The 26,262-nt window shown below is 47.4% G+C and overlaps 1 protein-coding gene and 1 non-coding gene across 3 annotated transcripts in view; one reads left to right on the forward strand and one right to left on the reverse strand.

Moving 5' to 3' along the window:
- Window positions 1–26,262, forward strand: part of CAMK1D (calcium/calmodulin dependent protein kinase ID) — a 507,758-nt gene that overhangs the window by 158,408 nt on the left and 323,088 nt on the right. The gene's annotated exons all lie outside the window — the stretch shown is intronic.
- On the reverse strand, window positions 1,393–1,465 carry TRNAK-UUU (transfer RNA lysine (anticodon UUU)). Its single transcript has one exon. It is a non-coding gene; the product is annotated as a tRNA-Lys (tRNA).

Here is a 26,262-nt window from a genome sequence, read left to right on the forward strand (position 1 = left end):
TGTCACAGCAACTGCGGAGGACGAAGTTTGTTGCTCATCACAGAAACCAAAGAACAGCTTTTCTTGGAAGCAACTCCTTGTTTTCTAAGCACACAGTAAACTATTCTCTGGTGTCCACTCTGCCTGAATATTCTCAGCCAACACTGCTTACATCTTCTGCTCACAGCACGATCCTTGGCTCTTTGGTGAGTCAGCGAAAGAAGACAAGTGTATGTTACAACAGTTTTAGCATTCTGCCAAAGCCCACATTCTGTTGATTTCATGAAAAATAAATGGATTCTTTTTTATGGGCATATTTTACTGAATTGACAGTTTGTACATCTAGCCTGTCAAGAGTTTTTTCAACCGTATTTGTGGGAGTGTCAAGGCAGTCCGACAGAATGGGTGTAAAATAGGATAGTCACGAGGACCACAAACACGGAGAGCTCATGTCTGTATATTGCGTTGGAGCTCATGACATGCACTTTCTGTGTCACTTGTGTTAGTCAACAGGAGATGGATTGGAGGACAGACCTAACAGGCTCTACCAGCCAGCTGGAGTCAAAGAGCTTTTATGTCTAACCAGCGAAGGTAATGGGGTCCTTTCATGTTGGTGAAAATAACCCAGAGGCCAGCACTTAACACCAGTGTGGACAAGGCACATTCGGAATGGGGTGGGAAGAAGTGGTGAGCATTACACCGGAGAAGGTCCATCTCTTGGCAAAATTCTATTGAGCAAATGGCGGCTGAAATTCAGGTCAGCAGCAAACTTATTTCCTGCCTGATTGGGTTAGGGAAAGAAAATAAACTCTAACAAAGTATTATTTTGTTAATACTTGTATGTGTTTATCATATGTAAATATTAATATAAATACTATTTATGAATATATTTATATATGAATTATTTATATATGTTATATATGTGAATTATTTGTATATATATAAATGTATCGTGTTGGTGCTTATTAGTATTAGTAAATTTGGTCATATGTTTATATTCAGAAGTTGCCCTTTTTAAGTAAATAAAATTCATGATCTGCCATCACTTTTGTATCTCTGTCAACCAATTTTCTCATGTCTGAGGTTGCTACTGGCATTTTTGCTACCAAGTTCCTGGTGTACTCTTTTTTTCTTTTTTTTCTCACCCATGACTTGAAGTATGTGATTCAGATGCCAAGCTGGGCTCTGAAAACCTAGTTAAAACATATCTCAAAACAATAATAAAAGTCACTGGCTGTTTCCTATCTTCTTCCCATGATTACTGAATGACTAAGTGAGGAATTAACCTGATTGCTATGTAGATACCCATAGCACAGGCCTGGGCAGATGGTGTTCAGTAAATTGGTATTTTCCCTCACCCTCAATAGTGCTTGTCTTTTCTTTCTTTCTTTCTTTCTTTTTAAGTAGGCTCTGCACTCAACATGGGGCTTGAACTCATGACCCTGAGATCAAAAGTCACATGCTCTACCAACTGAGCCAGCCATGCCCTTCAGTAGTGCTTTTCAGCCTTTCCCTGAGTATCCTCAACTGCAGAGAGCAGTAGACACATGAGCTCAGGCCCCTCTGGATGTTTCCCAGACTCCCATTGAGGAACACCAATGTTCTAGGAAGATGTGCCCTTGTAACCTTGTGGCTTCACTACTCCCTGGCACATATACTGTAACTTGAGAAGGTTAGTGTTCATGGCTAATGTTCAACCTGGCAGAAGGGAGTGGTCAATATATTCGCCCCAAATATATTTTGTCATGTTTGATATGCTTTGCAATTTGGCCACTTACATATGGTTTATAAGATAATTCCCTTAAGCATGTTGGATTCGACAGCACACCCGTTCTCCAGCCGTCCTGGACAGTGGGCAGGGAATCATTGTTCCTAAATTCTGCATTTGCACGTTCAGTGAAAATGTAGAAATCTGATGAGGACACACTCTTGAAGTACGTAGCATTCTGTGGATTTTAGTTACATGCAGAGATTTAATGGTGGATTTCCAACTGAAAAATAAGATAATGGGGCAGCATTTCTTTACTAACTCAGATAAATGAAAATAAAAGAAACCCTCCTCATCGGGCATTTTTGTAGCAGAATTATAGAATCTACTAATTATAGATGATTCTCAATTGCCCATGAGTTCGGGGGTTCATTTCATTTCTTGTAGATCATTTCAATTCTTTGATAATTGAAAATTTTCACTTTGGTGGTTAGTTCTTGTTTCTACGGAACCAGTCTTATTTTAAAGCCAAATTTTGACAGAAGAGGTAACATTTTGAGCAATGTGGGTGTTACCCCATTGTTACAGGTGAAGAGACAGAGGTTCAGGAAGGCTAATGCAAGACCACTGAGTCATGGAGCTGGGCTGTAACTTCACCTCTCTGACTCAAGACTCATTCTCTGTCTCTCAAACTACTGCCTATCCACTGGTAGAAATATGGTAAAATGTCCTGAAAGATAGGAGGAGGCCTAAGAAAGGCTGACATAATCGCGAATCATCAATTCCTGAGTAACCAAGAATTGACAAATATTTGAGAGAGTTAGCTTTGGTTTCTTCATGCAAAAGTATTAATAAGTCTTATAAGGAACAAAGGAGGTAATGGATTAAAAATACTTTGGTAAGGGGTGCCTGGGTGGCTCACTCGGTTCAGCAGTCCGACTTCAGCTCAGGTCACGATCTCGTGGTTCGTAGGTTTGAGTCCCGTGTCAGGCTCTGTGTTGACAGCTCAGAGCCTGGATCCTGTTTCAAAGTCTCTGTCTCCCCCTCTCTGCCCCTCCCCCACTTGCACTCTGTCTCAAAAATAAACATTAAAAGACATTTATAAATACTTTGGTAAGTACAACTAGCTCTAAATATACAAAGGAAGACTATCCATTAAACCTCTGCCCTTTGAGAAGAATCTGTACCTGGGACTGTACTCTTGGCCCTCCTGAGTCACAGGACGGACGCCATGGTAGCTCTGAAGGGCTGTGTACTCTAGCTGAGACTTCTCTGTGGTCCGGACAAATAACTGCCAAACAAAGCAACGAATTGAACGAGGATTGTCATGACCAGGAGCACATTTTATGGTTGACGATCTCTGCAACTTTCCTACTAAAGGCACACAAAGTTTTGATAACTCATTTTAAGGCAAACCAAGTCCTGTGTTCTCTCTTCGCCCCTTGAGAAACTTGCACATAAATATGCGCAGAGTAGGAGTGGAAAGATGGCCACCATATTTAAGCATGTAGTAGATAGTAAGAGTTGGTGGTTGGGGGTCCACCCTCATGTTTTCTTGACAATTGGAACTCTGGTTGTTGATGAATTGTTCCTTGAGCAATGTCTTAACCTAAATAGTGCAGTTACTTAATGTGGTGCCTAAACATTTTTACCTGTGTTAAAACTAATGAATTTGTCAGTTACACAAGGGCTACCAGTGGCTTTTCTCTCATCACTGTTCATTTTCTGAGAACATTGGTTGAGACCGACTTTGTAATGCCCAGTATAGTAACTGGCACACCGAGGGATGATATATATATATATGTGTGTGTGTGTGCGTGTGTGTGCGTGTGTGTGTATTTGTTGAATATACGAACTACAGAAGCATCTACCAGAAGCCAGGCTCAGTTTGTAGGAGCATCTGTGAGTAGGATGACCTCTTAATTGGTCTTTATTCACTCAAAGTTTATAAAATATGTTCTTTGGGTTTTTTAATGGAAATTTGATAGAGGCAATTGTAGAGGTAAATGTAAATGAAGTTTTTTTTAAAGTTTATTTTGAAAGAGAGAAAGAGCGTGCAGGGGAGGGGCAGAGAGAGGGAGAGAGAATCCCAAGCAGGCTCTGCGTTGCCTGCTCAGAGCTTGATGTGGGGCTCAAATGTATGAACTGTGAGATCATGACCTGAGCCGAGATCACAACTAGAGCCGAAATCAAGAGTTGGATGCTTAACTGATTGAGCCATCCAGGTACCCCACTTTACATGAATAATAAATATATATATTATAAGGAATAATACAGAGATCCTGTATCCTTTTTAGTCAGTTTCCCCTAAAGGCAACATTTTATAAAAATATAACACCATATCACAGCCAGGATGTTGATGTTGACACAGTCCACCCATATCATTCATATGATCTACTGATTTTGTTCAGATATCTTTCTGAAGTGATTTTAAATGATGGAGTATGATTGGGAAGCCAAAATAGCCAGGTTGTAGGCTCTTGTGGCAAAGGTGCAACCAGGACTTTGTGAACATCTGTTGGGGTGAGGCCGGTTTCCAGCCGCAGAGGAGAGCACTGTGGGATGCCTAGGGGGTACCCCAGGGAGGAGAGGTTTTCCAGGCTCCAGCCTTGGGGCCCAGCACAGTAAGAGTCTATTTGGCAGCCCAGAGGAAGGAGGGAGCCTTGTCCTGCATTTTCCAGGGCTGAGGTGGCCCCTGGTGGGTGCCCTTCCCGCCTGTGGCTTCCCTGCTCCAGCCACGAGGCGGGAACACGTGCTGTGGTTTAGGCTTACAGGGGCCCTAAGTCTGGTCTACACCCAAATCCCAGACCACACCCGCCCCCTTCTGAACCAGAATTTCCAGAAGGTTTGAGAATTAGCCTCAGTCTTTGTCATTCTTTCCTTTCGAGTGGTTGTTTTTCTTACTGGATTCAGGCAAGCAAATAATGAGGTATTGGAGGGCTGATGGTCCCTCTTTTGATTCATTATTTCGCAGTCTCTTAACCAAATCTCATCTGCCCTTGAAGCCCGCACAGCATCGCCCTGGAAAGGTGGATCGTTAATGCTGATGGGAATGAAGTCAGTTTCTCCCTAGGGAGACATTTCCAGGGAATGAAGACCTGTGACTCCCATGCTGGGGGGTGGGGGGCGGGGGAGGCAGGGGTGAAAAGAAGGTGGTGGTGCCCATTATATTTCTGGGACTGTGGCCTTGTTTCTATTTAGGGGGAGAAAAACTGCCTAGCGTTTTTACACTCCGGAAATGAATCCAGCCTTCTAGGTTCGAAGAGGTTTCTCCCACCTCCCCTTTTCAGGCTTAAAAGTAGCTGGGTTCAGCCTGTATAAGTAGCTAACTCACAGTTAACTCTTCCCTCTGAGCCAGGCCTTCCCTTGGTGGTGGGCAGGCTGCTAGCAATATCATTACTGCTTTTGCGGGGCCAGAGCCAAGAAAGGCAACATTTGCATAATATTCCTTTATTTGGTTTGCCACCTTCTGCCATAGATCTGGAAAATAAAAGACACACCTTTTGCAGGAATTGCTAGTTCTTAAACAAATAACTGCATAACAACTGCTTACCATGTGGGAACCCTGAGCACTTTTCCAGGAAAAGCTAATATAATAAAATGCTTTGGCAAACGTGCCTGTACTATAATATTATTTAATAAGGTTTTAAGAATCCGGTTTTTAAATTTGCAGCTTCTGGAGAAAATAATGTTATATTTTACTTGGAGAACAATTTCGTTGAAATGACCCTTTCAAGGGATTTGGAAAATGCACGTGTTCAATTATTCTTTTAAGCCTTTTTATATAATGGGTTCTCATAGAACCTTGTTATTCCTGGTGGATTTTTTTTTTTCTCTGCTCTCACTTTTTTTTGTTGTTGTTGTTTACCAAGTTATTCTTCTTTTTAAGTATTGAACATTTTCTTCAGGGCATATTCTGATATTTAAGTAAATGCATGAATACCAGGAAGAAAGGATGGTGAATTTCTGCTTGATTGCTTTGGATTTTTCTTTGGATCCAAATGTTCACATATTAGGAAACAGCCAGATAATGAGGTTTTTCAGATAATCGTTGAATGTCCATTATTATATAAACACAGCTAGCCTTGAAGGCTACATTTGCCGCCCAGATTTCGTGGTGACTTTCTCGAATGCTTTTGAAAACTTTGACTTTCTGTATAGTATATGTAGGCTTGCTTTTGTAAATTAAAGAAAGTGTGTTCCCTCGTCCCCAACCCTTATATTATAAAGATTTGAAGAAGGATATAAAAATTGGCTCTCATCTCCAGACATAACCACTGTTAAACTCTGAAAATGTATTTTCCAGGCTTTTTCTAGGCATGGAGTTAACGCAGTTACTTTCCTATCATATATTGTTCCTTCCATTTGTCATTAAAGGACCTATCCTGGGCATTTTCTCATATTTGTAAGTCTTTCCCTCGGATCCTGTGTATGCTGTTCGAATCCCACGTGTGTGCCACGGCCCAGTACAGCCACCACCTCCATACTGACCAGGGCCCCGGGGTATGTGTGAGGGAGGGGGTCCCACTTGCCTTCCGGAAGTCACGGAAGTGCCATAATAATCCTCTCCTCTCTCTCTGCTCCCTCTCCTCTTTTTCCCCATGTGTGTTTTCCTGTGTTTATTTTTAGTTCTTTCTCACTTGCCGGTATCGATCGGAGGCTGGGGGCTAAGTGGCTGCTCTGTGACCATGGGTCCTCTGCCCGCGAGGATGCCCACTGCAGGCTGCGGGGAGCCCGCTGGCTCGTCCTGGGAGGGGGGAGACCCTGCATCAGTGTGTGGGGTACACACGGGGGCGGCTGCCTTTAGGATTCTCAGTCACGTTTCCTTCTGGGCCTGAGATCATGTGTCCTCCTTGTTGACTGCTTACTGGAAACTGCACCTCCTAGAAGGTGGAGAACCCATATTTCAGTGGCTGGTGTGGGGCTGGCTTGGCCTAGGTGGTGACCGTGGGAAACGTGCCCTGGCTCTTTGACCAGAGCTTAGCAATCCAAAACCCGAGGCTCCTCGGGTCAAGAGCTAACCTGGCTGCCAGGTGCTGGCCAAGGGCCCTTTAGCTTGTAGGTTCCTGAGAATCGGACAAGGCGGGGCCTGGAGCACCGCTCCCAAGGGCCTGGGTGCTCCAGCCATCTCCCCACCTGCCGCGCGGGTCTCTGACTTCTTCCTTTATTGCTAGTGTAAAATAAGGACAGACATGTTGAAAAGGTGCGATTCTGAGCTTGACTGCAAGTCCCCATTTAACATGAGCCCTTCTTATCCCCTCCTTTGTCAGGACAGATATTTTGGGTATGTAACTCAATTCACTGAGGGGTGAGGGCATGTTGAGACACAGATGGCATGCGATCCATGCCGTTTCCCATCACTGGTCTCTCTGTGTCTAAATTTGTCACATGCATTGATGGCGTAGGCCCCGGTGAGACCCGTGACCCCCAGTGGTCTGTACACAACATCCCTGATGGCTTGCTCTCCTGGGTTCTTTGATTCTTTCCTTCCTGTGATTAAAAATCTTGCTTCTCCTCCTCTCACCTGAGCACACTTGTCTTCCTCCACGGAGGCCTCATGCAACTCTGTTCCACCTGCCTCCTGTCTCCTTCCTGCCTCCCTTCATTCCTGGGCTCAGTCTTACACTTAAAAAAAAATTTTTTTTAAATGTTTATTTACTTTTGAGAGAGAGAGTGAGACAGAGTGTGAGTGAGGGAGGGGCAGAGCGAGAGGGAGACACAGAATCGGAAGCAGGTTCCAGGCTCTGAGCTGTCAGCACAGAGCCCGACGCGGGGCTCGAACCCACTGACTGTAAGATCATGACCTGAGCCGAAGTCAGATACTTAGCCGACTGAGCCACCCAGGTGCCTCTCAGTCTTACACTTTTTATGTGCAGCGTCCGTTTGCTCGTTCATTCACTCATTCACTCATTCATTCATTCATTCATTCATTCAATTTCTGTTGTGCCAGGCCCATTGCTTGAAGCTCAGTGCACAGTGATGTGCAGCACATTCCTGCCTCCCAGGAGCCTGCTGCTCATCACCTAGGAAGTCAGGTAAGCTGCTGCGTATCCAAGGTGGGGATCACGAGGGTTGACAGAAACACAGGGAAGCGGACATAAGTCTGTGTGGGAGTCAGGAAAGCCATCAGTGGGAGGTGACACCCCTTAAAGCGTCTGCAAGGCCAGAGTGTGGGGCAGAGGGAGGAGGTCGTGCGAGTAGAAGGAACAGGACGTGCAGAGGCTGGAGGCGTTAACAGTTGGCCTGTGTGTGAAATCCCTCCATGCAGAAATCAAGGTCAGAAGGTGTACTGGGAGACAGTAGGCTGTGGCCCCACCCGGAACGCCCTTGCTTATCAGAATGAAACAACAGTTAACACGTACGTGGCCCATGTTATGTGCCAGCCACTGAGCATTTTATAATCATCAATTCATTTAATCCTCATACCGACTCGAAGAGGTAGGGACCATTATTCTCTCCATTTTACAGATGAAAATCTGAGGCCAGAGAGTTTGAGATTTAGAGAAGGTCTTCCAGACAGCAGGGTGGAGCTGGGCTTTGAGCTGGGGAATCTGCTGTGTGTGGCCAGATGGCCCAGAGCCAGCTCTCCTAATGGCCCAGTGGCCACCTCTCACACTCCAGAGCAGGACTTCATCATGCTGGCCTTAAGGAATGACAGAAAGGGGTTAACTGGTGGGGAAAAGGATCTGAAATTTGTACAGAGAGTTCTTTATCTTTAGAGACAGATGGAGATTCGATCCAGGAAGGCTGCGTAGAAGTCCCTGCAGTTTTTGTGTGGGAATTTGGTGCAACAGTCTCTTAGAATTGCTTTCTCAGAATTATATATACTGAAAAGGCAGTTCTGGGACCTATTTTTAACCGAATGTTAGTTTATAAGGAAACATGCCCTGTATGCTGATAGAATTTGATGTTCAAAGTAAGTAATCAATATGTTCATGTGATTTCAAGTATTTTGCTATAAGTAAAAGTAAGTTTTTTAAATTGGACACTTTTTTTTTTTAATTTTTTTTTTCAACATTTATTTATTTTTGGGACAGAGAGAGACAGAGCATGAACAGGGGAGGGGCAGAGAGAGAGGGAGACACAGAATCGGAAACAGGCTCCAGGCTCTGAGCCATCAGCCCAGAGCCCGACGCGGGGCTCGAACTCACGGACCGCGAGATCGTGACCTGGCTGAAGTCGGACGCTTAACCGACTGCGCCACCCAGGCGCCCCTAAATTGGACACTTTTTGTAAGTCCCTTTGGACCTTCCTTCCACTTCTGGGTCTGATGGGAGGTAGGCACTTTCACTAACGGTACCTCTGGGGAAGTAGTTGGCTCCTCTATGATATGGTGTCCCTACTGGTACCTCTTCCATGAGTTTTTTTTTTTTTAACCATTATTTAAACTGTAATAAAATACACATAACATAAACTTTACCATTTTAACTACTTTTAAGTGAACAGTTCAGTGGCATTAAGTGTATTCACAGTGTTGTGCAATTATTACCACCATCCATCTCCAGAACTCTCTTTATCTTCTGAAGCTAAAACTCTGGACCCAGTAAACAAAACTCCCCAGAGCCCCTCACCCTCCAGCCCCTAGAACCCACATTCCACTTTCTGTCTCTGTGAATTTGACTACTGTTCGTATCTCATGTAAGTGGGATCCTATAGTAACTGACCTTTTGTGTCTGGCTCATTGCCCTTACAAAAATGTTCTCAGGGGCTCCTGTGGCTCAGTCAGTTAACTCTGACTCTTCATATCCGCTCAGCTCATGAGCTCATGGTTTGTGAGATCGAGCCCTGTGTCAAGCTCTATGCTGACAGCATGGAGCCTGCTTGGGATTCTCGCTCTCCCTCTCTTCTCTGCTCCTCCCCACTTTAAAAATAAATAAACTTATGGGGCGCCTGGGTGGCGCAGTCGGTTAAGCGTCTGACTTCAGCCAGGTCACGATCTCGCGGTCCGTGAGTTCGAGCCCCGCGTCAGGCTCTGGGCTGATGGCTCAGAGCCTGGAGCCTGTTTCCGATTCTGTGTCTCCCTCTCTCTCTGCCCCTCCCCCATCCATGCTCTGTCTCTCTCTGTCCCAAAAATAAATAAACGTTGAAAAAAAAATTTAAAAAAAAATAAAAATAAATAAACTTAAAGAAAAAAGATGATGTCCTCAAGGTTTATCCATGTTGTAGCAGGTGTCAGAATTTACTTGCTTTCTAAGACTGGATACTATTCCACTGTATGGATAGAGAACATTTTGTTTACCCGTTCAGCCCTCAGTGGGCACCTGAATTGTCCCTATCTTTTGGCTCTTGTGCGTAATGCTGCTATGAAAATGTATCAGTATCTGTTCAAGTCTCTGCTTTCGTGGTATTGCATGAAGTTTTACTCTCTCCTCGGTCAGACCTTGGGAACTATATATAACACAGTTGCATTCATGGGCATAGAAGCTGCCTTCTTCTCTCTCCCTTTTCTATCATGTCAAATGAATCATATTAATATAGTAGTAGAGGTAGGTTTCAGGAGGGGGTTGTATTTTAGAATGGGTCCTCCTTCCCACTTTTATGGAACAGGAAGTATTTACTGACAAACTCCATGCAGGAGGTGACCACTCCCTGAGCTGTGGAAGCACCAGGAGAGATTCAGGGTGAGGGAGGGATGGGGCTGGGAGGGTAGTGCTACCTGGGGCCCAGTCTAGGGAGAAGAATTTAGGGCATTCGTTGCACTTCACGGGAGGGCATGAGGAAGAGAAGAATCTAGGGTGAATCCCAAATTTCTAGCTCAGTTGGCTAAATGGTCCCCAGAACTAGGATGACCGGCATGGGTGATGCTGGGGGATCACAGAGCCTGCACCTGTGTCAGACCCCTTGAAAATAGGGGGAGAACCTCCACGGGCCTGCCACGATCTGCAGGGTGAGGGTCATTACAGTGCAGCCGAATAGTGGGGCTGGAAAATGAAGTGACAGTACCGTATAATTAATGCGAATTTGTTTCTTCTTTCCGGCTTTATTGAAAACAATTGTCATATATCACTGTATAAGTTTGAGGCGTGCAGCATGATGGTTTGATTTTGATGTACAAGTATCGTGAACTGATTACCACAGTAGGTTTAGCTAACATCTTTCTTCTCATGCAGTCACAGCAAAAACTTAAAAAAAAAAAAAAGAATAGAAAAAAGGCAACAGTTGTTTCCTTGTCATGAGAACTCTTAGAATTTGCTCTCTGAACAACTTCCCTGTACACCATCCTCCGTGTGATCCGTGTGAGTTACAGTCACCATGCTGTTCATTCCATCCCTAGTACTTACGTATTTTATAACTGGAGGTGTATACCTTTGATCACTGTCCTCTAACTCCCCCTTCCCACCTTCTGCTTCTGGTAGCTACCAGCCTAATTATTTTTTTTTCTGAGGTTTTTATTTTTTTTTAATGTTTTTATTTAACTTTGAGAGAGACAGAGTGTGAGCAGGGGAGGGGTAGAGAGAGAGGGAGACTCAGAATCTGAAGCAGGCTCCAGGCTCTGAGCTGTCAGCACGGAGCCAGATGCGGGGCTCGAGAAACTGCGAGATCATGACCTGAGCCAAAGTTGGATACTTACCCGACTGAGCCACCCAGGCTCCCCTGAGTTTTGAGTTTTTTTTTTTTTAAAGATTCCATATATAAGTGAGATGATACAGTATTTGTCTTTCTGTGTCTGACTTGCTTTGCTTAGCAAATGTCCTCAAGGTCCACTCATGTTGTTGGAGATGATAAGACTTCCTTGTGCTTTTATGGCTGAGTATTGTATACACATACACCACAACATCTTATTGAAAGATGGTTACATTTCTTTACAGAAACTTCTGTTGTCATGTCAGGATTTTTTGTTGGGGTATCTGTGGTGAAGGCCAATGTTTTCTTGGTTTGGTTCAAAGGTGACAGATGGAAGTAGGTAAGTAATTTGTTATTAAATGCTATTAGTATTTCCACCTGAATTTTTGTACTCTATTTTGAACTTGAACTTGGGGTATGTCGCTACAACTTTTCCTTTACTAGCACCCTGTTGTCTGACCTTGTCAGCCCCTCCTCATTGACTTGCCAGCCCTGGTTCCTAGCGCACCCAGCCCTTCACTTCCTCTGTGATATATCCTGTGCCTGTAGAATTGGAAGGAACCACACAGTAGAAGGAATGGATGGATGTAGGGTAAGGATAATGGGTTCACTTTCAGATGTCTTGATCTCAAAACCATCATGTAGGCATGTAGGCGGGTAGATGTCCAGTGCTCAGGATTGAGCTAAATGGGACATAGCTATGGAAGCCATCCCAGTGCCCAGGGGGAGGAGATTGCCTGAGGGAAAGAAGGCACAGAGGGAAAGACCATCCTCTTCTTCGTCTACTCCTGTATCCATTTTGGGTGACAGAATGAACAGTAGGCCATGATTCAGAGGTGGCATCCAAACTGGTGCCGTGTGCCTTTCCTCTGTCTTCATGTGGGCAGATTCCAGAGAGGAAGAGGGGGGTTTCAGGAGACATGGTGGGCAGATGGGCTGAGGCGTGACAGCCACATGGGCTGGGGGAGAGGAGCCCCCAGAGGAAGCTGGGAAGAGGGTCAGGGGAATAATTGGTGAACCAGGGCAGGTGGTGTGCTGGAAGCCAAAGGAAGGAGGTTGAGGGAGGCAGGAGAGGCCAAGTATTCAATGCTGAGAGAGACCAGATATTTGACAAGTGTCCCCTGAATTTGGCTGTTGGGAGGCCCTCCTAATCCCTTCCCGAGTTGTTTCAGGTAATGATGGTTTCTAATCCAAGATGGTACCCTTGCAGTGTGCTCTCTCCTTAGCTCTTGAATTCCAGATGCTCTGTCAGTCAGCACATGATGCTTCTTATCACCCATTCCTTACCAAAAATACTCTTCAGCAGTCCAGAATGCATCCTAAACACTTCTGCTACACATTCTAAATACCAGCATTTGAACTCCGATGCATCTAATTCTCTCTGGAGGCATCTCCTCAAATTCATATCATCCTTATTTTAACAGTAGAATAGGGGACATTTTTATTCTCCGGATTCCCAACCCACAAGATGCTTGAGGAGCCAGAGATTTTAAGAATCTCCATGGATCACAGGTAAAATTGGTTGGTGACCCCGAGCCCCAGGGGGACCTTGGGTGAATGCGTCATAATATCTGCTGGCTTCCTTCAGCTTCTCTCTTCTGTCCTTTAAACCACGTGCCTGAGAATCAGGGCCGTCGTGGATTCCAAGCTTACTCTAGCCGTTTCCAAGTTCCTGCTGTTTGTGGAGCTGTTCCACTGACCAGTGAGAATAATAGTAATAATAGGTACAATGTATTGAGTGCTGACCATGTTTGGGGCAGTGTACCAAGTGCTTGACACGTATTATTTAATTGTTTAAAAAAATTCTTTTAAACGTTTATTTATTTTTGAAAGAGAGAGAGAGAGAGAGAGAGAGAGAGAGAGAGATGGTGTGAGTGGGGGAGGGGCAGAGAAAGAGAGAGACACAGAATCCAAAGCAGGCTCCAGGCTCTGAGCTGTCAGCACAGAGCCTAATGCGGGGCTTGAACCCACGAACCATGAGATCATAACCTGAGAGGAAGTCAGATGCTTAACTGGCTGAGCCCCCCACGTGCCCCTATCTCGTTTAATTCTTAAACCGTAGCCTGATGAGGTGAGTGTTGTTAACCCCCTTGACTGAATGAGAGAATTGTGACACAGGAAAATTGAAGACATCTTGCAGCCAGTGGTGGTTCTCAAACTTGAGTGGACATCAGAATCCCCTGGAAGGTTTGTGAAAGCACAGGCTGCTGGGCCCCACCCCTCAAGGTTCTGATCCAGGAGCTCTTGGGATCAGGAACACACTGGGAACCACTGCTGTTAGCCACTCAGCTAAATGCAGGACAGGGGTTCCCAGCGGGGCCTGACTGCCCATGTGCTCTCTGCTTTGCGGGATGTGCACCCCAGGAACCTGAAGGAAGGAAGCCTGCTTGCCTCCTAGGTAGACTGCGGGCTTCCTAGTGGAGGGTTCAGGTGAGGGGTTCTCTTTCAGGTGAGCTCTGGGCAGGCATGGCAGGTGTACTGAGGCCCAGGGAACCGTTGGGGGCTGGAGCCGGTGGAGGGCGTCGCCCATATAGAACTTAGAACATTAGTAACATCGACTCCAAGTCTGTCTGCTTTGGTATCACTCTGAACCGGGACTTCTAAGCAGTGTCTGCGCTGCCCCCTCCCTTTGTATGCCACTGCCTGGCAGCCAAGGAGAAGAACACCCAAGCACCCTTCATTGCTGGGGCTCTGGGACGCTCAGGGACCCCATCTCCACCTCTGTTCTCCACGCGAGGAAGGGCTCAGCCCACATCCGATTGGTCAGTCCTTCCTCCTCCACCTCCGTGTTCATGCTCGTAATAACCTCCTTTAACATGCCTGAGGGAGAAATGAAAGACTGCAGAGCCTGCGTTGGACGGGTGGGTTTCATAGCAATGCCTCGTGTGGCCCTTGCCAGCGTTATCAGACAGGGACTCACCCCTGGGCCAAGACGGACCCTTTGAATTCTCACAGTGACCTTGTGAGGGGGGTTCTTTGGTCACCCCCCTGTGGCACAGGTGAGGACACGGAGGCGCAGAGGTTAGTTAAGCCACTCACCAAGGTCAGACAGCCAGTGAGCGGGCAGCCTAGCTCCAGAGCTGTGTGCTTCACCACGTGCCCTGTGCCCCTCAGGCAGACAGTCGGTGCTTCCTGAGTGCACGCGGGAGTAAGGCATATGCGATGCCAGTTGGGGTGGGATGCTGTGTGGCTCACCCCTTCTGCAAGGTGGCTACTCTGGGTCCACTCGGGGTGGTGGGAAATCCCCCCATGATGCCGCACATCTTTGTCACAGACACCACAGCGTTCACATCCGCTGCAATGAAATGTGCTTTCCCGGGAGGGGGTGGCTGTGGGTATTTATAGAGCGTCTTATAGCTGAAGAGCTCCAGCAGCAACAATTACCTCTTTAATCCTCTTAGCATCTCCGAAAAGAAGGAATGAACTGGTATGGCCTGCTCCTGTTCCCTCACCTTTGCCCTACCTCCAGAATGCTCAGCCTCAAGGTGGGAAGAAGAAGGGGGGTCGTTCGGAAGGAGGAAGTCCTTTCTCGGAGTCACATCAGAGCTGGGGGAGGAGGGGGCTCCCCGTGGAGGGCTCAGATCAGCTCCCCTGCATCCGACTTCCTTTGCACCACCCGGTAGCTTAATGGAGAAATAACCTTTTTTCCTGCTATAGAGAGCTCGCCAGCCCTTTTCACTTTTCTCCTTCCCCTCAGGGAAAGAAAGTTTGAATAATAGAATCCCCCCCCCCCCCCCACCTTCTCAAGCAGTGAATTCTTCTGTCTTGGCAGCTACAGTGTTCAAGACAAGCTATTCGGAGGAGTAGCAGAGAAAATGAAAGGGGATGAGGTCTGGGAAAGTTCTTTTCAGTGTGAGTGGGTTTTTTTTCCATATGCGCATATATTTTACACACATATTTGCATCCATGCCTGCTTGGTGCTGTAGCCTACTGGGAACCATGCTGGTGACTGTCTTTTGTTACGTGGATGTAATTGAATTCAGTGGCAGCACCTGAGGATATACTGAGGCGATAAGGGTTATTTTGATGATCTGACCTCGCCAATGGGATGCCGTGGTGGTGATGGAGGAGTCCCTATTTATACCAGTATTTCCTGTTCCTAAGGGTAGAATCAAGCCTGATGAATAAGATCTGCTGTGGCTTGGCTTTGGGACATTTCCAGACATTACAGTCTCCTATTTCGGGGTTGTCAATAGTCATTCCCCTGGCCGGATCATGGGGCTAGCTAAGTGTGCAAAAGAGGCAATGCAGTTAGAGAAATACTCACCCTGAGCTTCCTGTTCCTTATCTCATGATCCTTCATTATAATGTCTGGCTGGATCAGCTTCTCCTACCTGCCATTAACCATCTCTTTCTGGTCACTTCCTGTGTGTGTGGGAGCCGGGTGAAGACCCCAGACTCCAGACTTGGGGAGACTCTGCTCTATCTGTCCTTCAGTCTTGTGCTTTGTTTTATAATTTTTTGTGTGGTGTTTTAATGAGGTGATTTCATACCTGGGAAATCGCGGTGGCTCCAAGTTCACTCGGGTGCACCCCGTCAATGTCCTGAGACCGGAAAAGGGCAGGGTGGAGTTGGCATTCTGAACGCTTCCCTCGGTGCTCAGCCATGCGTCTGTCACCCAGGAGCTTGGCCGTCGGAAAGAAATATTGCACCAGCTGCGTTCTGAGCTCTGGCTTGCCCCCCAAGACTCCCACCTCCTCCCCGGTCCGGCCCCAGCACCGCCGTCCCTCTCTCCTCCCCTGGCATGCCTGCTCTGCCAGCCGACAGTACCCAGTCACTGTTTCCCTCTTTGGTTCATCTCCAGTTAGAGGAAAATGTATTCAGTGTGTGTTAGGAGAAAGGAAGGCCAGTAAAGGAGACCCCGGGATAAAACAGGAAGAAGGATGCCTGAATGAAGGCCTTTGGAAATTGCTCGTACAATACTTCCACCTCCTTGCCTCCGGGAAGGCAAAGATCAGAGACCGAGAGCTGTCATTATCCCCCACGTAATTATAGGAGAGAGCCAAAGTTCTTGGAAACGCCAGGAAAGTCAGGGAGCTTTTCCAAGACAGCTGAGGGAAGCCAGCAGGAACATTGGCTCGGGGGAGGCTGAGCTCATACAAGGGGACCACTGTGCAGTGGAAAGAATGACTTCCCCGGGCCTCAGACGTGGAAAACAGCTTCCAGGGGCTGGCTTACTAACTCAAGCCGGGTTTGTGGCTTTCTTTCGATGTTCTCCAGGCTTCTGACTTGTGCTGTGTGGCTTCACTGGAGAAGCCACCCGCAGCTGCTTCTGGGGCAACAGGGGCTCTGGGGGTCGAGGCTGCATGTGTGTCTGTGGAGGGCAGGTGTGCCAGGAAGGAGCTGCAGAGCTCCATTTGTGCCCAGCTGAGTCTCTTACTGGCTCCTTCCTTCCTCCTCCGAGGCAGCCTTTTTCCTTTCTATCACTAATTCCCGTCCTGTGACGAAAGTTTTCATACCCAGCTCCCATCCAGCTGGGGAAAGGTTTGCTTTTGGGATTCCTGTGCCGAGCACGGCAGGGCAGAGGGGAACCTTCCTGAAGGAAAAGCTATAACATTCTGCATGTTATTGCTGCTACTGTGTGGGTATTTCTAAGAATGCAAACGGCCCCGAAATAGCATGTATTAGTAACTGTAACGGGGAAGCGAAGTGTATTTTTGGCAAATATGGCTAAAGCTGATTATTATGGTGAGTGAGAGATAGAGCTGGGGTGGGGGATGGTGGCTGCTTCTGGATGTCCTCCGGAACTAAGGACTGAGGACACCTGGGGTCCCGGGCGGTGGGGCTTCCTGGGGATGCTTTGCTGGCTCTAGACTCCCCTGTGCTCCTGCTTTTGCCTGTTGTGGGGACAGTAAGTAGAGACAGCAGTGTGACTGTGCTGGACCCCAGGGATGGAATCCAGAAGGGCCAGGGCCAGTAACCCACTAGGCTGGGGGGAGGCTCGCCCACCCACACATGGCTGCACCACCCACCTCTCTTGGTGGAGGACAGGGAAGGCCTGGTCACACAAAGCCGGGTAAGCTGGAGGATGTCAAGGCATTGGTTGGTGGGCTGTGGGCACTGCCTGAATCCTGGGAGGGAAGGTGGGGACTCAGATTATGAGGCCCACACTTCCCCAAACTCTCTGTAATTCACTGTTTCTATCTGCGAACAGAGAATGTTAATACTTTCTCAGGGAGTCGCGAGTCCAAACAAGGTCACAGAGAAGGGAAGGCTGGAACTTTAAGAAAATTGCTCGAAATGCCAACATGTAATATTATTTGTTTCCCTGCGGATTAGCTAGGGTTTAACACTGGAGAGCAGTATGCATCTGTGCCTCTTGCAAGGTCACTGCTCACAATAGGGCAAAGTTCAACCCCAAGCAGGTCCTCCTGGTATCTGCCTGATGCTAAAGCAGCTTCCTCCCCGACCCCAGGGAGTCCCGTGGCTGGGCTCCATCCCTTGCAGTCTGGTCTCTCTGTGTTGGCCAAGTTCACTCGGGGATCCTACACCTAACCCTGTATTCTCCCTTGCAGAAATTGGCCATCACCACCATAACGGTTAAGTTTATGTGTCAGCTTGACTGGGCCACAGGGTGCTCAGATATCTGGTCAAACATTATTCTGGGTGTTTCTCAGAGTGTGTTTGGGATCAGATTAACCTTTAAATCATCAGAATGAGTAAAGCAGATTGCCCTCCCTAATGTGGGTGGGCCTTTCCAATCAGTTGAAGGTCTGAATAGAACAAAAGGCGGACCCTTCCCCAAGTAGGAGGAGGGAATGCCTCCTGCCTGACAACCTTTTTACTGGGACATTGGCCTTTTCCTGCCTTTGGTTTTGAGTTGAAACATTGGCTCTTCCTGGGGCTCGAGCCTGCCAGCCTTCACAGTGAACTACACCATCGGCTGTCCAGGGTCTCTGGCTTGCTGACTCACCCTGTAGATCTTGGGACTTGTCTGCCTCCATAATCATGTACACCCATTATATGTATAATAAATCTCTTTATTTATTGGCTCTGTTTCTGGTTCTGTTGCTTCAGTTTCTCTGTAGAATCCTAACAAATACAACCATCTGCCAAATAAAGTCATTCTCCGTGGCCCTCCCAAAATGCCCTCTTTATGGCAAGATTTCACAAGAAGGCAGTGAGTGAGCAGAGCATTCGAACTCGAGGCCTGTCATTGTTTAGTCTGTATAGCAACCAGTGGATCAGAGACTCAGAGCCACAGGGGCCCTGCTTTTAGGAAACTCAATGCATAACAATTTAAATCTGTGCAAAAGGAGAAATTAGCTGATTTTCCACATTGAAACAGGATTCTTCCAAGGTCCCTTTAATGAACAAGTTGTATGTTTTACTTGGAAAATTCTGATTTGTGCACAGATTACCTCAAATGAACTACCCCTCTACTACCAGCATCTACTGCATAACATTGAGCAAACTTACTAATCAGTTCACCAGGTTTGTTTGGTGACTTATGTTGTGGCCTGTCCTCTAATGACTGACGTGGCCCTGGGAGTGGCTGTGTGGCAGGGACTGCACTGGTTGATTTGTACTTCTGTTGTTTATTTGGGTTTCATTTCACTGGGTTGACGCTAAGTCAATCCTTGAGTCCTTCTGTAAACATTCACCGGCCTGCCGTGGCCTCAGCTCAGCCTCATAATGACACGTATCCCACAAGAAAGGCACCAGGTAACTGCAGTCATTTCTGATGGGTTTTATAAGGGACTCCTGTCACCAGAAAGATGGTATCAGGCTCAAGAGTTCTGAAGAGTCACTGGGACTGAGATTTTTCTCTGTTCTGACAGCAGGACACTACGTTCTGCATAGACCCTTGGCGGTATTCTGCAAACGTCGCGATCTGAGATGCAGAGTGTGAATTTGGGTCAGTGCATTGCCTGTGCTGTAAGAATATTTATTAATGTCTGCTCGTTAAATGCTAATCCGAGCGTGTTGGGTTCCTGGCGGCTCCATTCTTGTTTTAACAATCTGGGCATTTGGGGACCCCAGCAGGCTGACTTCTGATGAACGCAGGCATGGGACACACCCCTTCTCGTACCCATGTCCCCTCCCTTCACAGATATCCTCTGCTCTCATTCTTCCCTCATCATTTACTCTTAAAGTAGAAGTGACTGATAACAGCCTCGTATTAAGCTTCCTAGAGTGGCAAGTCTGAGGTAGGATGATTTTCAAGGTTAACTCTTGAAAGGGTGCAGAATTTTTTTTTTTTCCCTGAGGATAGAAAGCTTCCAAAGCTCCCTGAAACCACAGAGGTGGGTGCCCGCATGATGTATGTGATCGTAGGGAAACATACTTGGTGATGCTTCCTGTGCCCTGGATACGCATCCTATGGGAAAATGAGTTTATCTTCAGAGAGTCCCCTGCTGAGCACCTAAGGGAGGGCCTGACTTGTCAGACCATCAGTAAACAGTAGTGACTGTGCGATGCGGGTCCCAGAGTCCATATTTCGATATAGACCATCCGCACGACCTGAATGAAAGGATGCTTTCCTACCGCCCTCTTCCAGAGTATCTGCCTCTGCCCTTGGTACCCGTCCGTGTGACCATTACCACTCTCCCTTCTGAGCTTCTGCCTTGGGTTGTCTTTGGTCGACCATCTGTACCAGTGGCTTTTTTACAAGACCAGCTCGGCCCAGAGCCGTGAGCGGCCAGGAGCTCGGCGCCCTTAGCTCGAGGGGAACGGGTTGTTGGACACCGTGTTCCCGTGCTCCAGACAGCGCCAGGGGCAGCCGTGGAGGGGGCAGCCACCCTTGCAGGAGGCTCCTGGCACTGATGGTGTCGGCGACACCTGGCCAGGGCACGGGAGGGCGCAGGCCAGTGCCGCGCTGGCGTGTCTCCAAGTTTCTCTGGGTGCCATCTCTAGTCGGCCCTGCGTGACAGCAGCACTCTCTGCACCACAGCCATTGCTGGGAAGCTGTAATTGGCCCGGGAAAGCGCTTGAGGGCTGTCCCCTCCCCGCCTGGTGTGCGGAGGCACAGGACTCGAGAGATGTTGTTTTGAAATTAATTACAGTTGTGATAAGTGTTGTGAAACAGCAATACTGCCCTTGGAACTGTCATCAAAGCCAGCTGCTCGCAGGGCGCCGGGACACTCTGACTTGCTACATTCTTCTACCTCCCGCGGCTGTTAGGCTCCTGCGGTGTGGAAAGGGCACTTGGGGACCCAGAAGATAGGGAAGTGGTGCCGGGAGAAGGGTTTATAGACCGAGGGAGGTGACAGGATGGTGTTGCAGAAAAATGTGCCCCCACCACCACCGCCCCTCCGTTGTGAGCGTTCTCAGCATACTGGAGTCGGGCCATGCGGACGTGCATCGCCCGCTATGTAATGACAAGGAAAATAATGCCGTGTGCACCCTGGGGATTGATAAATGCATGCTGAGTTGGACACATCACATTTCCACGGCCCATTTCCTTGCTCTTCCAGGAATCCTCCTTCTCCATGCACGTTCGGTCATAACTCCGGGTCACTGGAGGGCATGAGCGTGCGTGTGCTATCTGCTGTCCCCCGCCCCCTGCCCCCCAAAAGTTGAATGTTGAATGCTAACCCCCCAGTGTGATGGTGTCTGCAGGTGGAGGTGAGTAGGTGAGTAGGTCACCCTCGTGATGGGGTCAGTGCCCTTAGGCGCGAGACCCCCAAGAGCTTTCTCCCTGCTTCTGGCACGTGAGGACACGGTCTGTGAACCAGAAAGGGGGTGCTCAGCAGACCTTGCTCTTGGGCTTCCCACCCTTGAGGCCTGTGAGAAATGAATGCCTGTGGTTTAGAAGCCAGCCAGTCCATGGTATTTTGTTATAGCAGCCTGAACGGACTAAGTCTCAAGCTTTGAAAGAAGGTATCTGGGAATGTCTGGGCTGTGCTGTTCTGGTATGTGACCGACGGTGGTTAATTGAGCTCATCGGGCTGGACAGAGCAGTCGCCAAACTTGGGGGAGAGGCTAAATCAAGTGATACTGCTTTCGTCAGGAATGCTTATATTTGTCTTATTAACTTGTTTTTGTTATAAAATTCATCCAGCCTCATGGGGAAAGGCCACTTTAAATTAGTTTTTAATGTTTATTCTTGAGAGAGAGCGACAGAGCACAAGTGGGGGAAGGGCAGAGAGAGAGGGAGACACAGAATCCAAAGCAGGCTCCGGGCTCTGAGCTGCCAGCCCAGAGGCCGACATGGGGCCCTAACCCACGAACCGTGAGATCCTGACCTGAGCCAAAGTTGGAGGCCCAACTGATTGAGCCACCAGGTGCCCCAGGAAAGGTCAGTTTAAATTTACTTTTTGAGCTGATGCAAGGATAAGGAGGTGTATTTCCCCTCCTGTGTTTGCGGGGGTGGGGGGAGAGGGGGGTAGGAAATTCCTGTGTCTAAAAGAAAATTCCACCAGAATAAAAGATCCTCACATCCGCCACGGGAGACTGAGTAGTGGATAAAGTCCGACTGCAAAGTGAGGTGGTCCTGGCTGGATCCTTTCTTTGTCACTTACCAGTTCTGAGAACCAGGCAGGCCCTGCTTCATCCTCACCTGTGCAGTATGTCACAGGATTAAATGAGATAAGATACTGTGGATTTTGTGGCCACAGCCCCCAGGGCCCGTGCCCCCTGCTCCAAGGGGGGAGGTTCATGGCAGAGAGCCTAGGACTCCTTTACGGTGGAACCCATTCACTAGGAAGCTGGAGCAACACAAAAGCACACACAGCTGCCGTCATTGGCAGCCGTAAATGTTCGTGCAAGGGCCCTGTGGTGAGAGGTGAGACCTTCTGATCCAGGGAGCTGGCTGCCCTCCTCCTACAGTCGCCTGTGGGCCCCCAGCCTGCCCACCTGGTACGTGTGAGTGGCCCAGCAAGGTGGGGCTTGGGGCTCCCTGGGCTGGACATAAGGGCCCAGCTGCTCGTGGTTGACCCTAGGTTGTTCCTCTTCTGCAGCTGATTTTGTAGCCCCATTCCTGTCTCTGGCTGGGCACAGATTCTTAGCTCCCTTGGCTCCACCTCTGCACTTCATGGATATCCAGCTTTGGCAGGGTCAATGGGTCTAATCAATGTGTGAAGAAACCCTTGAACCCTTGCTCTATATATTCTTATTAATAACAGGGCACTGTAACACGGATTTGGTTTTTGTTTTGCCATGCCGGCAAATCTTTTTATGACACGATCTCTATGAACGATTTTTGCAGTCTCCAGGCTGTCCCTTGGGTTGTCCAGAAAACAGGATTTGCCTGTGTCTCCTGGAAGCAAGTGGCAGTGGGGCCAGCAGATTGATTCCGTGAGAATCGAGGAGCTCAGGCTGAAGCCTTGAGATGGGTGGATGCCTTTGGGGGTGCATGGTGGCCCTGGCAAAGGTGTGGCAAGCAACCATAGCCACCCCCCCCCCCACACCTGCAAAGTGTTAGAGTGAGAAGGAACCTTCCAAGAACCCCTTGAGCAAATTCTTAACCTTTCTACACCGTTTCAGTATCTGCTGTGAGCTGTGTACCATCCCCTGGGAGAAATGCACATAGGCATACACCCCAGCAGTTTTCCAGACAATTGTAGGAGTTCACGGACTGCTGGAAATGTGTTCATGGAGCATAGAAAAGGGACAGCTGAGCCAGATACCTGGATCCCCCCCCCCCCATTCCTTTGTTCCCTGGTAAGATGATGTCTGGACTCATTTCCCACCACCTAGCTGGTTAGCGGCATAGTCAGGGCCCACAGCTCACAGACCCTGTCTAGACTCTCTGTGCAGTGCTCCTTCTATAACCCTATGATGCTTTCACCTTAACTTCCCTCCTTTGCCGACCTCAGTGACATTCGCATGAAAATGACTTGTCTTTTTGCATCTCCGTGCAGACTGTTGATTCCAGTTGTTTTCCCAGGGGGTAAGTGGAGAGCAGCCTCGATTGCCTCCTTACTCCCCCCTCACCCTCCCACCTGAGAATTTAGAGCTAGTTCTGGGAAGGAGAGTTTGTAACATCCTTGCTGGCCGCAGGGCCTTCCCTATCCCACTTTACCTGATGTTCTTCTTGGAACAAGCAGTATTTTGGGTACAGAGAACAAGGTCATTTTAGAAGACAAGGTGTACTGCCTTAACAGGGTACCACCAACCAGGTGCTTAAACAACAGAAATGTGTTATGTCAAAGTCCTGGAGGCTGCAAGTCCCAAATCAAGGTGCTGGCATCCTTCTTTCTGAGGGCTGTGAGGGAGGGATCTATTCCAGGCCTCTCTCTCTCTCTGACTTCAGGTGATTCTCTTCTCCCTGTGTCTCTTTGTTGTTGTTTTTTTTTTTCTAAAAATTCTTTTTCAATGTTTTTTATTTATTTTTGAGAGAGAGAAAGAGCCAGAATGTGAGCAGGGGAGGGCCAGAGAGAGAGGGAGATGCAGAATCTGAAGCAGGCTCCAGGCTCTGAGCTGTCAGCAGGACGCGGGGCTCGAACTCTTGAGCCGGGAGATCATGACCTGAGCCAAAGTCAGATGCTTAACCGACTGAGCCACCCAGGCGCCCCCTCCCTGTGTCTCTTGACATCATCTCCCCTCTATGTGTGTCTCTCCAAATTTCCCTATTTTTTGAAGGGATGCCGGTTATGCAGGATTAGGGCCCACCCTAGTGACCTCACTTTAACTTGATTAGCTCTGTAAAGACTTTGTCTCCAAATAAGGTTACGTTACAAAATCCTGGGGGTCGGGACTTCATCGTATGAATTTTGAGGGGACACAGTTCAACTCATAACAGAAGGCATTTCCTTATTGGCCGGTCTTGGTAAGGCAGCTTGACCTGGTCCAATATGCTTTCCATAACACTGTGCTATCTGCTTTATTGGGACTCACTTAGACATGTTTCCTGTAAAGAGTGACCAGACAAATTTTTGAAATGTTGGGGAAAAATCTTGATCTTACTGAACCACTTGGCAAGTATGCTGAACATCCGCCCTGCGTCAGTAAAATTTGCTTGGGGGTGAGGGTGGAGGACAGTGAACACCTTCATAAGGCGATTATGATTTTCATGCTTGAGCCAATGGGATTGGGTTTGGAAGAATCTCCTATCTTGTTTTATTGTTTAATTATTTTTATTTCTTTAATGTTTGTTTTTGAGAGACAACGCGAGCAAGGGAGGGGCAGAGAGAGAGGGAGACACAGAATGTGAAGCAGGCTCCAGGCTCCCAGCTGTCAGCCAGAGGCCGACACACGAGGCTCGAACTCATGAACTGTGAGATCATGACCCGAGCCGAAGTCAGACACGAAACCCAACTGAGCCACCCAGGTGCCCCTTATACCTTGTTGTTAAATGTCTAACTGCTCAGACCCAATCCCAGTTGTACTATGGTCATTGAGAGTGAACTGTCCTTTGGAATGGCATTTTTATAAATGGTGTCAATTAATTTTAGAAGGAATTTAGAAGGATAAATTCTCATGGAAGAAAGATTAATTATGTGTTGTAGTCTAGAATAGTGCCTATGACACCAACCTGTTTTTTTTTTTTTTTAATTTTTTTAGCAAGCGAGAGAGAGAGAGAGAGAGAGAGAGAGAGAGAGAGGAGGGAGGGAGGGAAGGAGAAGGAGGGAGGGCAAGTGTGAGTGAGGGAGGGAGCACAGGGAGAGAGTCAGAGAATCTTAAGCAGGTTCCATGCTCAGCACGGAACCTGTCTGGGGGCTCGATCCCACAACACTGATCATGACCTGGGTCAAATTCAAGAGTTGGATGCTCAACCAACTGAGCCACTCAGGCGCCCCAACACCAAACTGTTTGTATACCTGTTTTAAATTACTTATTTTATGTGCGGTAAATTCAAGTGGATTAAAACTTAAGCTGCCACAGTGAGATTATATTTGTGTTTTTTTGTTTCTGGTTTTTTTTTTCTGTTTTGTTTTGTTTTTGGTAGAAGCGCCCCTCCTCCCCTGAGCTTTTGAAGGAAAATACATGTTGTTTTAAAATATGGGGGTTGCAATTTGGGTACAGTGAGGAGAAATGCAGTGGTGAGAATAATTGAAGGGACGTTACAGGAGATTTATCCTTAGACTTGAGACCTGGGTTAGGGTAATAAACATTGGAGGGGGCAATACAAGCCTACTGGTGGGTTTCCAGGGGGAGCTATGAAGTGCCCAGGACGATGGGGGTATTTCAGGACTGTCAGGTGTCAAGTCAGTCCTGACAAGACAAATCTCAGCCATTTATAGTACAGTACATCCGATGAAGGTAAATACTAGAAGCAGCTTGCAGCTTAAATTCAGTTATAGAACCAGATGATCTAGGGTGGATTATCTATGGGGAATGTTGCATCCCAGGCCAGCTTCGCTCTGTATATTTTTGGCGTGCAGCTTATTTTTGAGCCATTTTTTCTTTCTTAGCTGGTTTGTGTTAGGGAATACATGCTAATTTTTCACATTAGAGTCTCTCTGTCACACGCACATACATCATATTGGAAAGTCACAGATAGTAAGGAAAATCTGCTGCCTCCTTTCCCCCACCCCCCCAACCCCCCACCCTGCTGCCCAGTGTGTGACAAAGCCGGAGATTTTTGTGGTCACTTTCGTATTCACTGTTGCCTTGGCTTTTCTTGTCCCTCTTCACTTTCATTGGTCTGCTTGGTTAAGACCTGACATTCTCATTGTTTTGAATTTGAGATCCGGCAATAAAATGGATTATAAACAAAAACTAGAAATCCATCAGGTAAGAGTAGCTTTGAGGTAGGTGGAATTTCTATTTCAGGTGAAAAATCTTATTTAGAACCAAAAACACCACTGTCAAAATCCTTCACTTAAAGCAAACTGTGAACTTCTGGGTTGGGAGTTTCAGATTCTGGTTACATTCAAGCACATTTTTTCACTCTCATGAATTTCATACCACAAAATTTGCTGGCCCAGCTACAGCCCGTGCTGTTTATGAGAGAGGAAAATGCCTTTGACTTATTTACTGCCGCAGAGTTCCCAGATGCGGACCAGTAGTCGTTTCTTTTGTGATGTGTGCATAAACTTTCCAATAATGCAGGACATAACAATAACATCAATTTTAGTGACTGTGTAGAATGAGCCAAATGTTATCAAGGAATATTTCTGGTTAGT

This window comes from Prionailurus viverrinus, chromosome B4, assembly GCF_022837055.1.
Source record: "Prionailurus viverrinus isolate Anna chromosome B4, UM_Priviv_1.0, whole genome shotgun sequence".
Lineage (NCBI taxonomy): Eukaryota > Metazoa > Chordata > Mammalia > Carnivora > Felidae > Prionailurus > Prionailurus viverrinus.